Source organism: Protobothrops mucrosquamatus, unplaced genomic scaffold (genome assembly GCF_001527695.2).
Source record: "Protobothrops mucrosquamatus isolate PMUCROS unplaced genomic scaffold, P.Mucros_1.0 scaffold43, whole genome shotgun sequence".
Classification (NCBI taxonomy): domain Eukaryota; kingdom Metazoa; phylum Chordata; class Lepidosauria; order Squamata; family Viperidae; genus Protobothrops; species Protobothrops mucrosquamatus.
The window spans coordinates 1,488,451-1,497,671 of NW_015386425.1; positions in this window are offsets into that span (position 1 = coordinate 1,488,451).

Here is a 9,221-nt window from a genome sequence, read left to right on the forward strand (position 1 = left end):
ATCCATCCCGATGATAGCTGCTAAAAATGCCCATCGGGGTTGACAGATTTTATCTCAACCTGTAATTTCATTTGATTTCAAATAGTCAAAATGCCATAATATCTTCTCTTGTCTAGAAAAGTATGCTAGTCAGAAGAAAATAAAGTATATTTGCTTCCGTCCTGATTCTGCCTTGTTATTACATTTGATTTTTATTATGATATTTTGTACAGGGCAAGGGGTCTCAGTGGGCAAGGGGACACATATTGGGGATGATGCCATACATGTGGGAACAATCAGGTATTTTTTTCCTTTTCTTTTCTGGATACAAGAGGGAGAATTTTGAGAAAATATCTATTTCTTAATATATACAAAACCTGTTTTATGGGTTTATAAGAGTATTCTGACCTCAGAATTGGTGTGTGTACGTATGTGTATATATGTTTGCAAAAAAAATTAAAAATACAGGTATTAAAAATACAAAATTATCAATAAACCAATAAAGAAATAAATTCAGGAACAGGAGGAAAAATTAACAGTCTCTTTTCTTAAATAAAACAACACTTCATCATCCAGTTGAAATTAAAAGTGAATGCATGGATGCCCATTGAGATTATGGAAATGACCCCCAATGGAAGGCAACTAAATTGCCAGACCAGTTTAAAACATGCTAGACAGGATGCTACAATGGTTAGAGTATTGGGTTAATGCTATCCTCAGCTTATCCTTAGAATAGGTTATCTTTTTTTCCTTTTCTCTCTCACATACAGACATATCAAATTTTGAAATTGGTTGAAAGGTAAGGTGTGAGAGAGATGAAAGAGTAAACAAAAGAAATTATAATAAATTAAATGAACTGATAGATAAAATTTATTTTGGGTGGAATTAAAAACCTTTAGCCAAAAGCTTGTGTTAGAATTGGGCAACTCTTGTACCTAGCTCACAGAGTTTCTACCAATTTCCTTAGCAAAATTTCAAAAACCAGGGACACATTTGATGCTATTATACAAATTAAGAAGGTAAGCTTAGAATACCCATTTATATTTTTTTCTAACAAAAGAGAATTTCCAATTCACAAACACTGAAAAAAAACGATACTTTAATTTCACCATGACACCACCCTTCCCCATAAGATTTGTGGAACCCATTTTCTTGACTAAAGAGATTCTCTGTCATCAAGGTCATGGTTGTCCCAAAGGTGCTTTTTCACAAGGCAACTGGACTTTCTTTGTTTTGCTTGAAGATATTTCGCTTTTCATTCAAGAAACTGTTTCAGTTCTGACTGAATGGTGCATAATGAAAAGATTAAAATAAAAATCCTTCCATTCACCACCATTCATCCAGAACTGAAGAAGCTTCTTGGATGAAAAGCAAAACATCTTCAAGCAAAACAAAGAAAGTCCAGTTATCTTTTTAAAAAGCACCTTTGGGACAATCTATTTTTTTCAAAACTGACTCTTCCCCTGTAGTCCCTACAATATGTTATAGCAGTGTTTTTCAACCTTGGCAATTTTAAGATGGACTTCAGCTCCCAGAATTCCTCAGCCAGCATGAATCCTGGGAATTGAAGGTCACACATCTTAAAGTGGCCATGGTTAAGAAACACTGACTTATAAAAATGGAACTACTGTATATTTTTTGTCATTGTCATATCAGCCACAATAAAACACACACAATGTGATATGGTTAACTATAATCTTCAAGATGAAGTTGGTTTCTAACTACTTCATGGATCTAGCCCTGTAGGGGTTTTTTTTTTTTGCAACAGCATAAAAGATATACTACCTTCTTCTGGGACTTTTGTTTAAACTTCCCAATCTAGTCTTCTGCCCTGGGGCTTCCCTCATAGCCTCTCATTCAAGAACTAATCTTAGTTCCTGAGGCTAGACATGGTATAAATACCTGATGAAGTTTTAAACAGAAAGAACACTCCACTTGTTTTCTTAGCTACTCCAATGGTTCTCCAGTGTTAATCTTGAAAAAGATGCAGCTGAAATTTGGTGGATGTTCCCAAGCCTTTGCCGATTCAGTCATGTGTATAAGAGAATTTAGGCACAGGTTAGAGAAGTGTTACCCAGATAGGTAATGGGCTCCTCTCCCTTCATGGCTTCATGCAAAAAGCTAGACATTTTGGAAATGCTCTAATTTGGATTCCTACATGGAGGATGAGATTAGGTTTTGGCAGCCTGCATGCTTCTCTGCCTCTCCCAAATTCATTTCCAAGTAAAATAGTCCTGTAGCTTCCAAGACTAATTGCTCCTTGGTGCTCTCTGAGCTTGGTTGCTTTCTTGCAGACGTTTCATTACCCAAACTAGGTAACATCATCAGGGCTACAAAGGAGTGGAGTTTGCTCCAGTCTTTATTACTCTTTGAAGAGCAAACCCCACTCTTTACTAGCACTGATGATGTTACTTAGTTTGGGTAATGAAATGTCCACAAGAAAAAAAAACCAAGCTCAAAGAGCACCAAAGACCCTCATTTCAACCCTTAGCTACAAATATTCTTCTCTATTGCTTCCAAGACTTTCCTGGCTGTTCTGAAAGATTTTATTAGTCTATGTGTGGTACAGAAGACGACATGCACCACCAGAAAGTGTCTGGAATTTAAAAAGAGGTCTATAAATGGATAATATAGAGCTAACCATCTTCTCTCAAATCTATGTTGAAAGCTGTAGCAAAAATGTTGTAATACAGTATTCAAAGACTTCATTCTAGGTGCAAATTATGCTTCTTCAGTCTCACCTCTAAGTTTATAGCACATTATATAAGATTAGGAAGGGAAACTAACTTCATACTTTTTTTCTTTGGCCACACAAGAAGATGTTAGATGCAAAAAAGAATATTGGAAACTATCTTACTTTTTTCAACAATGGTTATTTTTCAGATACATATCAGCTGAATGTGAGATGGAACAGTGGGATGGGAAAGTAAGATTTGTCCTCCTTTGATTCATTCAACACCTGCAGAGAGTCTTATTAGTCTCTCCCCTAGAACATCTGCAAACCTTACTGAAAATATGCTGATTGTCATGTCTGGGGGGGAACTGAACTTTACCTCCCTCCCCCTTCATTGCTTTCAGGAAAAACACAATGTAGAAATGTACAGACATACTGCCAATGCAAGGGTTTACTGTAATGGTTAAGGCACCAGGTTAAAAACCAGAAGACTGAGTTCTAGTCATCTAAGCACAAAGTCAACTGAATTATCTTGAGCCAGTCACTCTACCCAGTGTTTCTCAACCTTGACAATTTTAAGGCATGTGGACTTCAACTTCCAGAATTCCACAGCCAGCAATGCTGGCTGTGGAATTCTGGGAGTTGAAGTCCACATGCCTTAAAATTGTCAAGGTTGAGAAACACTGCAAAGTCTACCCTAAAAAGGAAATCATGGCAAGCCACTCCTGAAATCTTGCCAAGAAAATTGCAGGGACTTATTCAGGCAGTCACCAAAAGCCAACAGTCTCTCTCTCTCTCTCTCTCTCTCTCTCTCTCTCTCTCTCTCTCTCTCTCTCTCTCTCTCTCACACACACACACACACACACACACACACACGCATGCACACACAGGTGCACTGTCACAATTGGTTGATGCCTCATCAATCTTTATACATATTAATGAATTTGGGATGAACACTTATTTCTGAGTTGTTTATGGCTTATATAGTATATCAGATTTTCCTCACAGCAAGTCTCTTAGAATTCCGTTTAGTAATATTTAATAAAAAGGATGATTAAAGTTACAACCCAAGAATTCCAGCAAGTTCTTTTCTTTGAAACAGGCACTACCGTACATGGCAACAAAACCTTCATTTGTTGCTCAAATTCTTATAGTGGAGAAGTCTGGAAGTTTGCTGCTTTTGTAAAGGTGGGGTATCATTGTTTTTGCAATCACTGTTCAATTTTCTAATGCGAAAATGAGTTCACACTACACCATGTCAAAAGAAAACAAAATCATCAATGCCTATAGGTGATTGCTGAGGGAAATCTCTACATTCCTTTTGCCCTTCATACCCTTGAGAATCAATATGTCCAAATAGCATAATCCCTTTAGAGTTATCTGAGATTTAGAGATTGACTAGCTAGCTCTTATTTGACACACATTCATTGATAGAAAGTTATTTTACTTATCTGAAGGGCAATTTACATTGATATTTAAGCATGAGGAAAAATGACCAACTAGGTCATAATGTAGTATATGGTCATATACCAGTGCTAATCTCCAGCAAAGGTTAGTAAATCGTAAATAAACTATGTATTTATTGGAAAATGACAAATCCAATTGCAGTCTAAACTATAGTTTTACTCCCTATGTCCAATTTTGTTTCTACTTGTAATTCTCTTCTAGATCTTGTGATTGAGACATAAAAAAATGAAACTCTGACTTTGGGATTTTCTGATTAGATAGGTTATAGAAATGGCTAGTATATTTCAAGCATGCAAAAGTAAGAAGTTAAGTCTGTTTTACTTTTATTCTACTCTGCTGAAAAGTTGGAAGTAATACTTCCCCCCCTCTTTATTCCACACATCTCTCTTCCTCTTCTCCCCCTTCCCCACTTTTTCACTGTCTTTTATAGGCTTAATAAACATAATAATAATAATAATAATAATAATAATAATAATAATAATAATAATAATAATAATAATAATAATAATAGAACTCTAGCTTTATTCCCCAAAAGAAGATAAGCAGCAGTCAATAAAAACACATGAGACTAAAAAGTTTATTAACCACTAAAGCTTGTCAAAAGAGAAAAAGGTGCCATAAAAATAAACAACAACAAAAATATAGCTGAAATATGTAATGAGACCACATGCTCCATAAAAGGGGATTTTTTGCTGAATCACGCAAGGAGAATAATTATTCAGACAACTTGCTCACTCCGTCATATTGTCTGGAGAACTTTTATCAAACTATCATCAGTAATATACATAACTTGAGGCAGCAGTCAAATAAAACTACATGGAAGTGTTCATATAATCATGAGGAATTGTGCCCAACTTGAAGTGAGTTTCTTTTTAGAACAGATTTCATATAATTGGTGGGGTGGGGGGAAGGGACAGGTCCTTCCATCAGGCTCCCAGTGTAAAGAGCACGATAAAGAGGGAAAATGCACACAGCCGTATTAATCATGTAATAATGTGGATATAATTTAACAAGAACAGGAACATGAGGATGCTGATCTATTATCAAGGCTGATGGAAAGGCCTGCTTTGTTTCTTTCCTTTTCTTTGTTTCTTTTTTTTTTTACTGCTGCTCCTGAAAATATAGCTGCCACTGGAGGACAATTGACAGAGAGGTCTTATGGTTGATTTTATATCTGGGCTGAATTATGTTCTCCCAAGGTCACACTGCGCTTTTGTCTTTAATAACAGAGAGATTCGTCATAGTAAAAAAGATTCCTATGATGGTTTGACTGCTTAACAAAATATCAGTTTTAAAAATGAAAAAATTAATATAGTCCAAAGCTTGTTTCGTTAGTTTTGCATTATTACGGGGGGGGGGGGGTTAGTACTTAATTTGCAGTCAATATTTTTGCATTCTTTGCTCTAATAGCCAGCAGAAAAAGACACCAACACTCCCCCCCCCCAAAAAAAATACAAAGCAATGTTTCTTTCTCATGATCTAATGTTTTATAAACCCAGTTTGGCTATGCCTACTTTGGCTATGCCTACTTTGTGGTGATGAATTGCTCTGACTTCTTTTTTTAAGGAGTTTACTTAAGGCCATACAACAGCTTGGTGTCTACTAGTATTAGAGCTTAGAAATAAAAGCCATTCAGTCTGTTCCACCAAACTGTCTTTCATATTAGCTTTCAAACTCTATCTGCCAAGGGCCAAATTAAAAACTGGTCAGATAAGAAACAATGACAATGAAAACCAAAATAATTTTCTAGTATTGCCGGTGGTGAACGGGTAACTTCCATTTTTTTAGCCTTGAAGAATGATTTCTATGCACAGACGTGGTCTACTTACATATGGCATCCATTTAAATTAGAAATATTCATAGCTGTTCTTAGGATTGTCATAAGCAAAGATAATGGTTAATTGGAAGCATGTTTCTTTTTTTGCTTAGAATAATATAATGTGATATACTATACAAGGAGCATAGTCGTATTAGGCATCATGGCTGCACATGAAATAAAAGGATTGCTCTACTAAAAGCTGTAGTTGCTAAAATGCAAATATGCAGTTTATGGGCTAATCTCCATAATAGTACTGATCTTCAATCTACACTGGAGGAGAAACATGTTTTTTCCCCAAACTTTATATATAGTACCACACTATATCATGTGAATGGTATGGTGTGTATATACCCATAATTGATAGAACTCTTTGAATTATTGTAATATTTTCTATGTCTATCTTGTTCAGAATTTTCTGTTGGTTTTTTTTAAGCCATCTAAATAGAGCACCTATCCGTTCCTCATCTAAATCCTTTTAATGCAGCGACAGTTCCTCCTTCCAGAAAACAAGTTAATCATTGATCGTAACAGTTATATACATTGCCCTAATTACTGATGCAGCTCTTGCTTTTATTTTATCTCTTGCTGCACAAAGGTCGAGTCTTTTCTAATGTTCCTTCTGGGGTTGGATCATAACTCAGAGGTGGAGAGCATGCTTTGCATGAAAAGGATCCCATGTTCTAAAAAGCTGCTGACCATCCATGTTGACGTTACCAAACTAATGGTGTTAATTTATTTTTTTAATTTAATTTAATTTTTATCCATCATTAATTTTATTTTATTTTATTTTTATCCATCATTATTTTTATATTTTTATAAATAACTCAAGGCAGGGAACATAATCTAATATTCCTCTTATTTTTTTCCCCCCAAGAGATGGGTTGAACTGAGATAGACTGACTGGCAATTACATTACATTACTCTTCGTGATCAGTGTTTAAGCTGTGTATGGATAGGGACCTATAGAATTTTTGTGCAATAGATTAGCTTTTCCTTAAGCTGAAATGTAACATCCAGTAGGTTCACATATTGCTATAGATAGGCAGACAGGGGGATGGCTTTTATTATACACATACGCATATTTTATAAATCTGGAATTGTGTTATTTAATAATAGCAGGATATGGAAAGAGTGCTTAACACTACTACCGCAACCACATGCTTTACCTGTGTATAACTCAAGATTTGATCTTTGGCATTTCTCTGTATAAGATGGGATGGTCTTCTCTCTGGAATTCTGGAGTGCAAACTGTTCAGTTATAGGAAATTTTAGTATGGCCAGATTCATTATAAGGCAGTTTTATGTTCCCATATAGATATCATTGTTACTCATATCATACTACAGAAAAAGGAAAAAATACTGTTTGCTGCAATTGGATAACAATACTTACAAAGTAAGTATTTGTATTGATTACAATATTCTTTAAAATAGGAACACTTTTTCCCTAATATCATATTTCAAGTTGAAGCTGCATTCCCTTTTCATAATTATATTGATTACAGTGATGCACTTAATGTAACAAGTTGGGTTGACTTCACAGGGAAAGCCATAAAATCAATATTAAGAGTATAAATCAGAATTCAAAGCCCTATTACGACATCTGCTATTGGATTTATTTATGTCTCTGGGTTGCAAAGCATCTGCTAAAAACCAGCTACCAGCCTTGGCATATCTGAAGCATCCTCTAGGCCACAGGTGTCAAACTTACCACATCATGTGACGGTGTCACGACATATTGTGACTTTTTTTTTGCATTGCCAGAGCTGGGGTAAGCGCGGCCTCCATATGATGAAACAGGCCCACGGGCCAGCAGTTTGACACCCCTGCTCTAGGCAAATTACATGTGAGCTGAAAGGGTAAGAATATCCTCTGAGATGTTGGTTTTCGTTTACAAGGGTGATTTTGCAATGAAATGAACTTCAGAAATGAATTACTTATTAAATATTTACATTATTCCAACAACCATAAGAGACACCAATTAAGACTGGAGCTGTTCCATGCTTTAAATTTTGCAAACAGCCATGAGCCTGCAGCTCTTGCCAACTAAGAAACAGTCCAATAAAGCAGAGGTGCCTAAGGACATAGCAGCTCCTCTTTTTGCAACCATTAGGGAGAAGAAAATAGTTTCCATGTCATATTCTCAATAGGAAATGCAAGCCAAGTTCTTATATGCCAACTCTTACTCCCTTATCAGCAATTGCATGAAAATAACAAAATCAGCAGCTTTATGTGTGAAAGCACGTTAGTTAGTTTCCCCTCTCACTTTACCTAGCATAGGAAATTTCATATGTACCATGTTGTCTGAAATGTTGAAAGATCATGGATCAGTTCAGACATTTCTTTTCTTTCATTAAAGTTCCTGAAAGTGATTGGAGATTAGGATTAAAATGTCTGTTTTGGACCACATGCAGTGATGACAGCACTTGCTAAACTTGTCAGGTTTTCAATCCTAAACAGAGTGGACTTGGTTAGGGACCCAGATAGAAGTGCACAGATAAATTTCAATACTGAAGACTAGTCTGGGATTCAAAAACCGTTCTGCAAAAAGATAGCAAACCATTTTCATATTCTTGCTAAGATTTTGACAGAAAGTTGGGCATCTTTACTTTTAGAATTCTAGTGGGCTTTTTCACAAAGTGGCTGCCAAAGTGAATATGGAGAGTCTTTTATTGAAAGTGGGGAGTTCTGGGCATTGAAACCCACCTATCATAAAGTTGCCAAGATTGAGAAATATTGCTTTAGATGACCAAGTCCAGAGCTATAAACATCCCCTTTCTCTTAGAACCACCATACTATTAGATAGGTAGCTAACTTTAGTATCATGAAAGGGGACAGTACAATATTGGCTTTGTTTCTTACAATATTTAATGATTGTTTAACTTTTAGGAATGGGAAAGAGCTACATGTGTGATTTCTTGTCTCGGTTGCTAAAAGGTATCGTAGATTTTGACTCGTAGGAAATACTGATTGGGAAGTAGTTTGTCAACAATATTTATGGGCTGGCCTCGCTTTCCCGACTCAGCGTTTCTAGATCCCAAAGACCGTTCTCCTCAATGCATGCAGAGCTCTGCTCTTGCTTTTCATTTTATTTTATTTATTTGTTTGGATTTTTATCCCGCCCTTCTCCTTACGGACTCAGGGCGGCTGACAGCCTGGTAAAACAAATACAGAGATAAAAATACCCACTTTAAAACCTAATTAAAATGAAATATTTGATGTGGCCTGTGTCAATTTAAAATTATTCTTAAAACCCCACTAAAAATTCCCCCTAGGCCAGTCCCG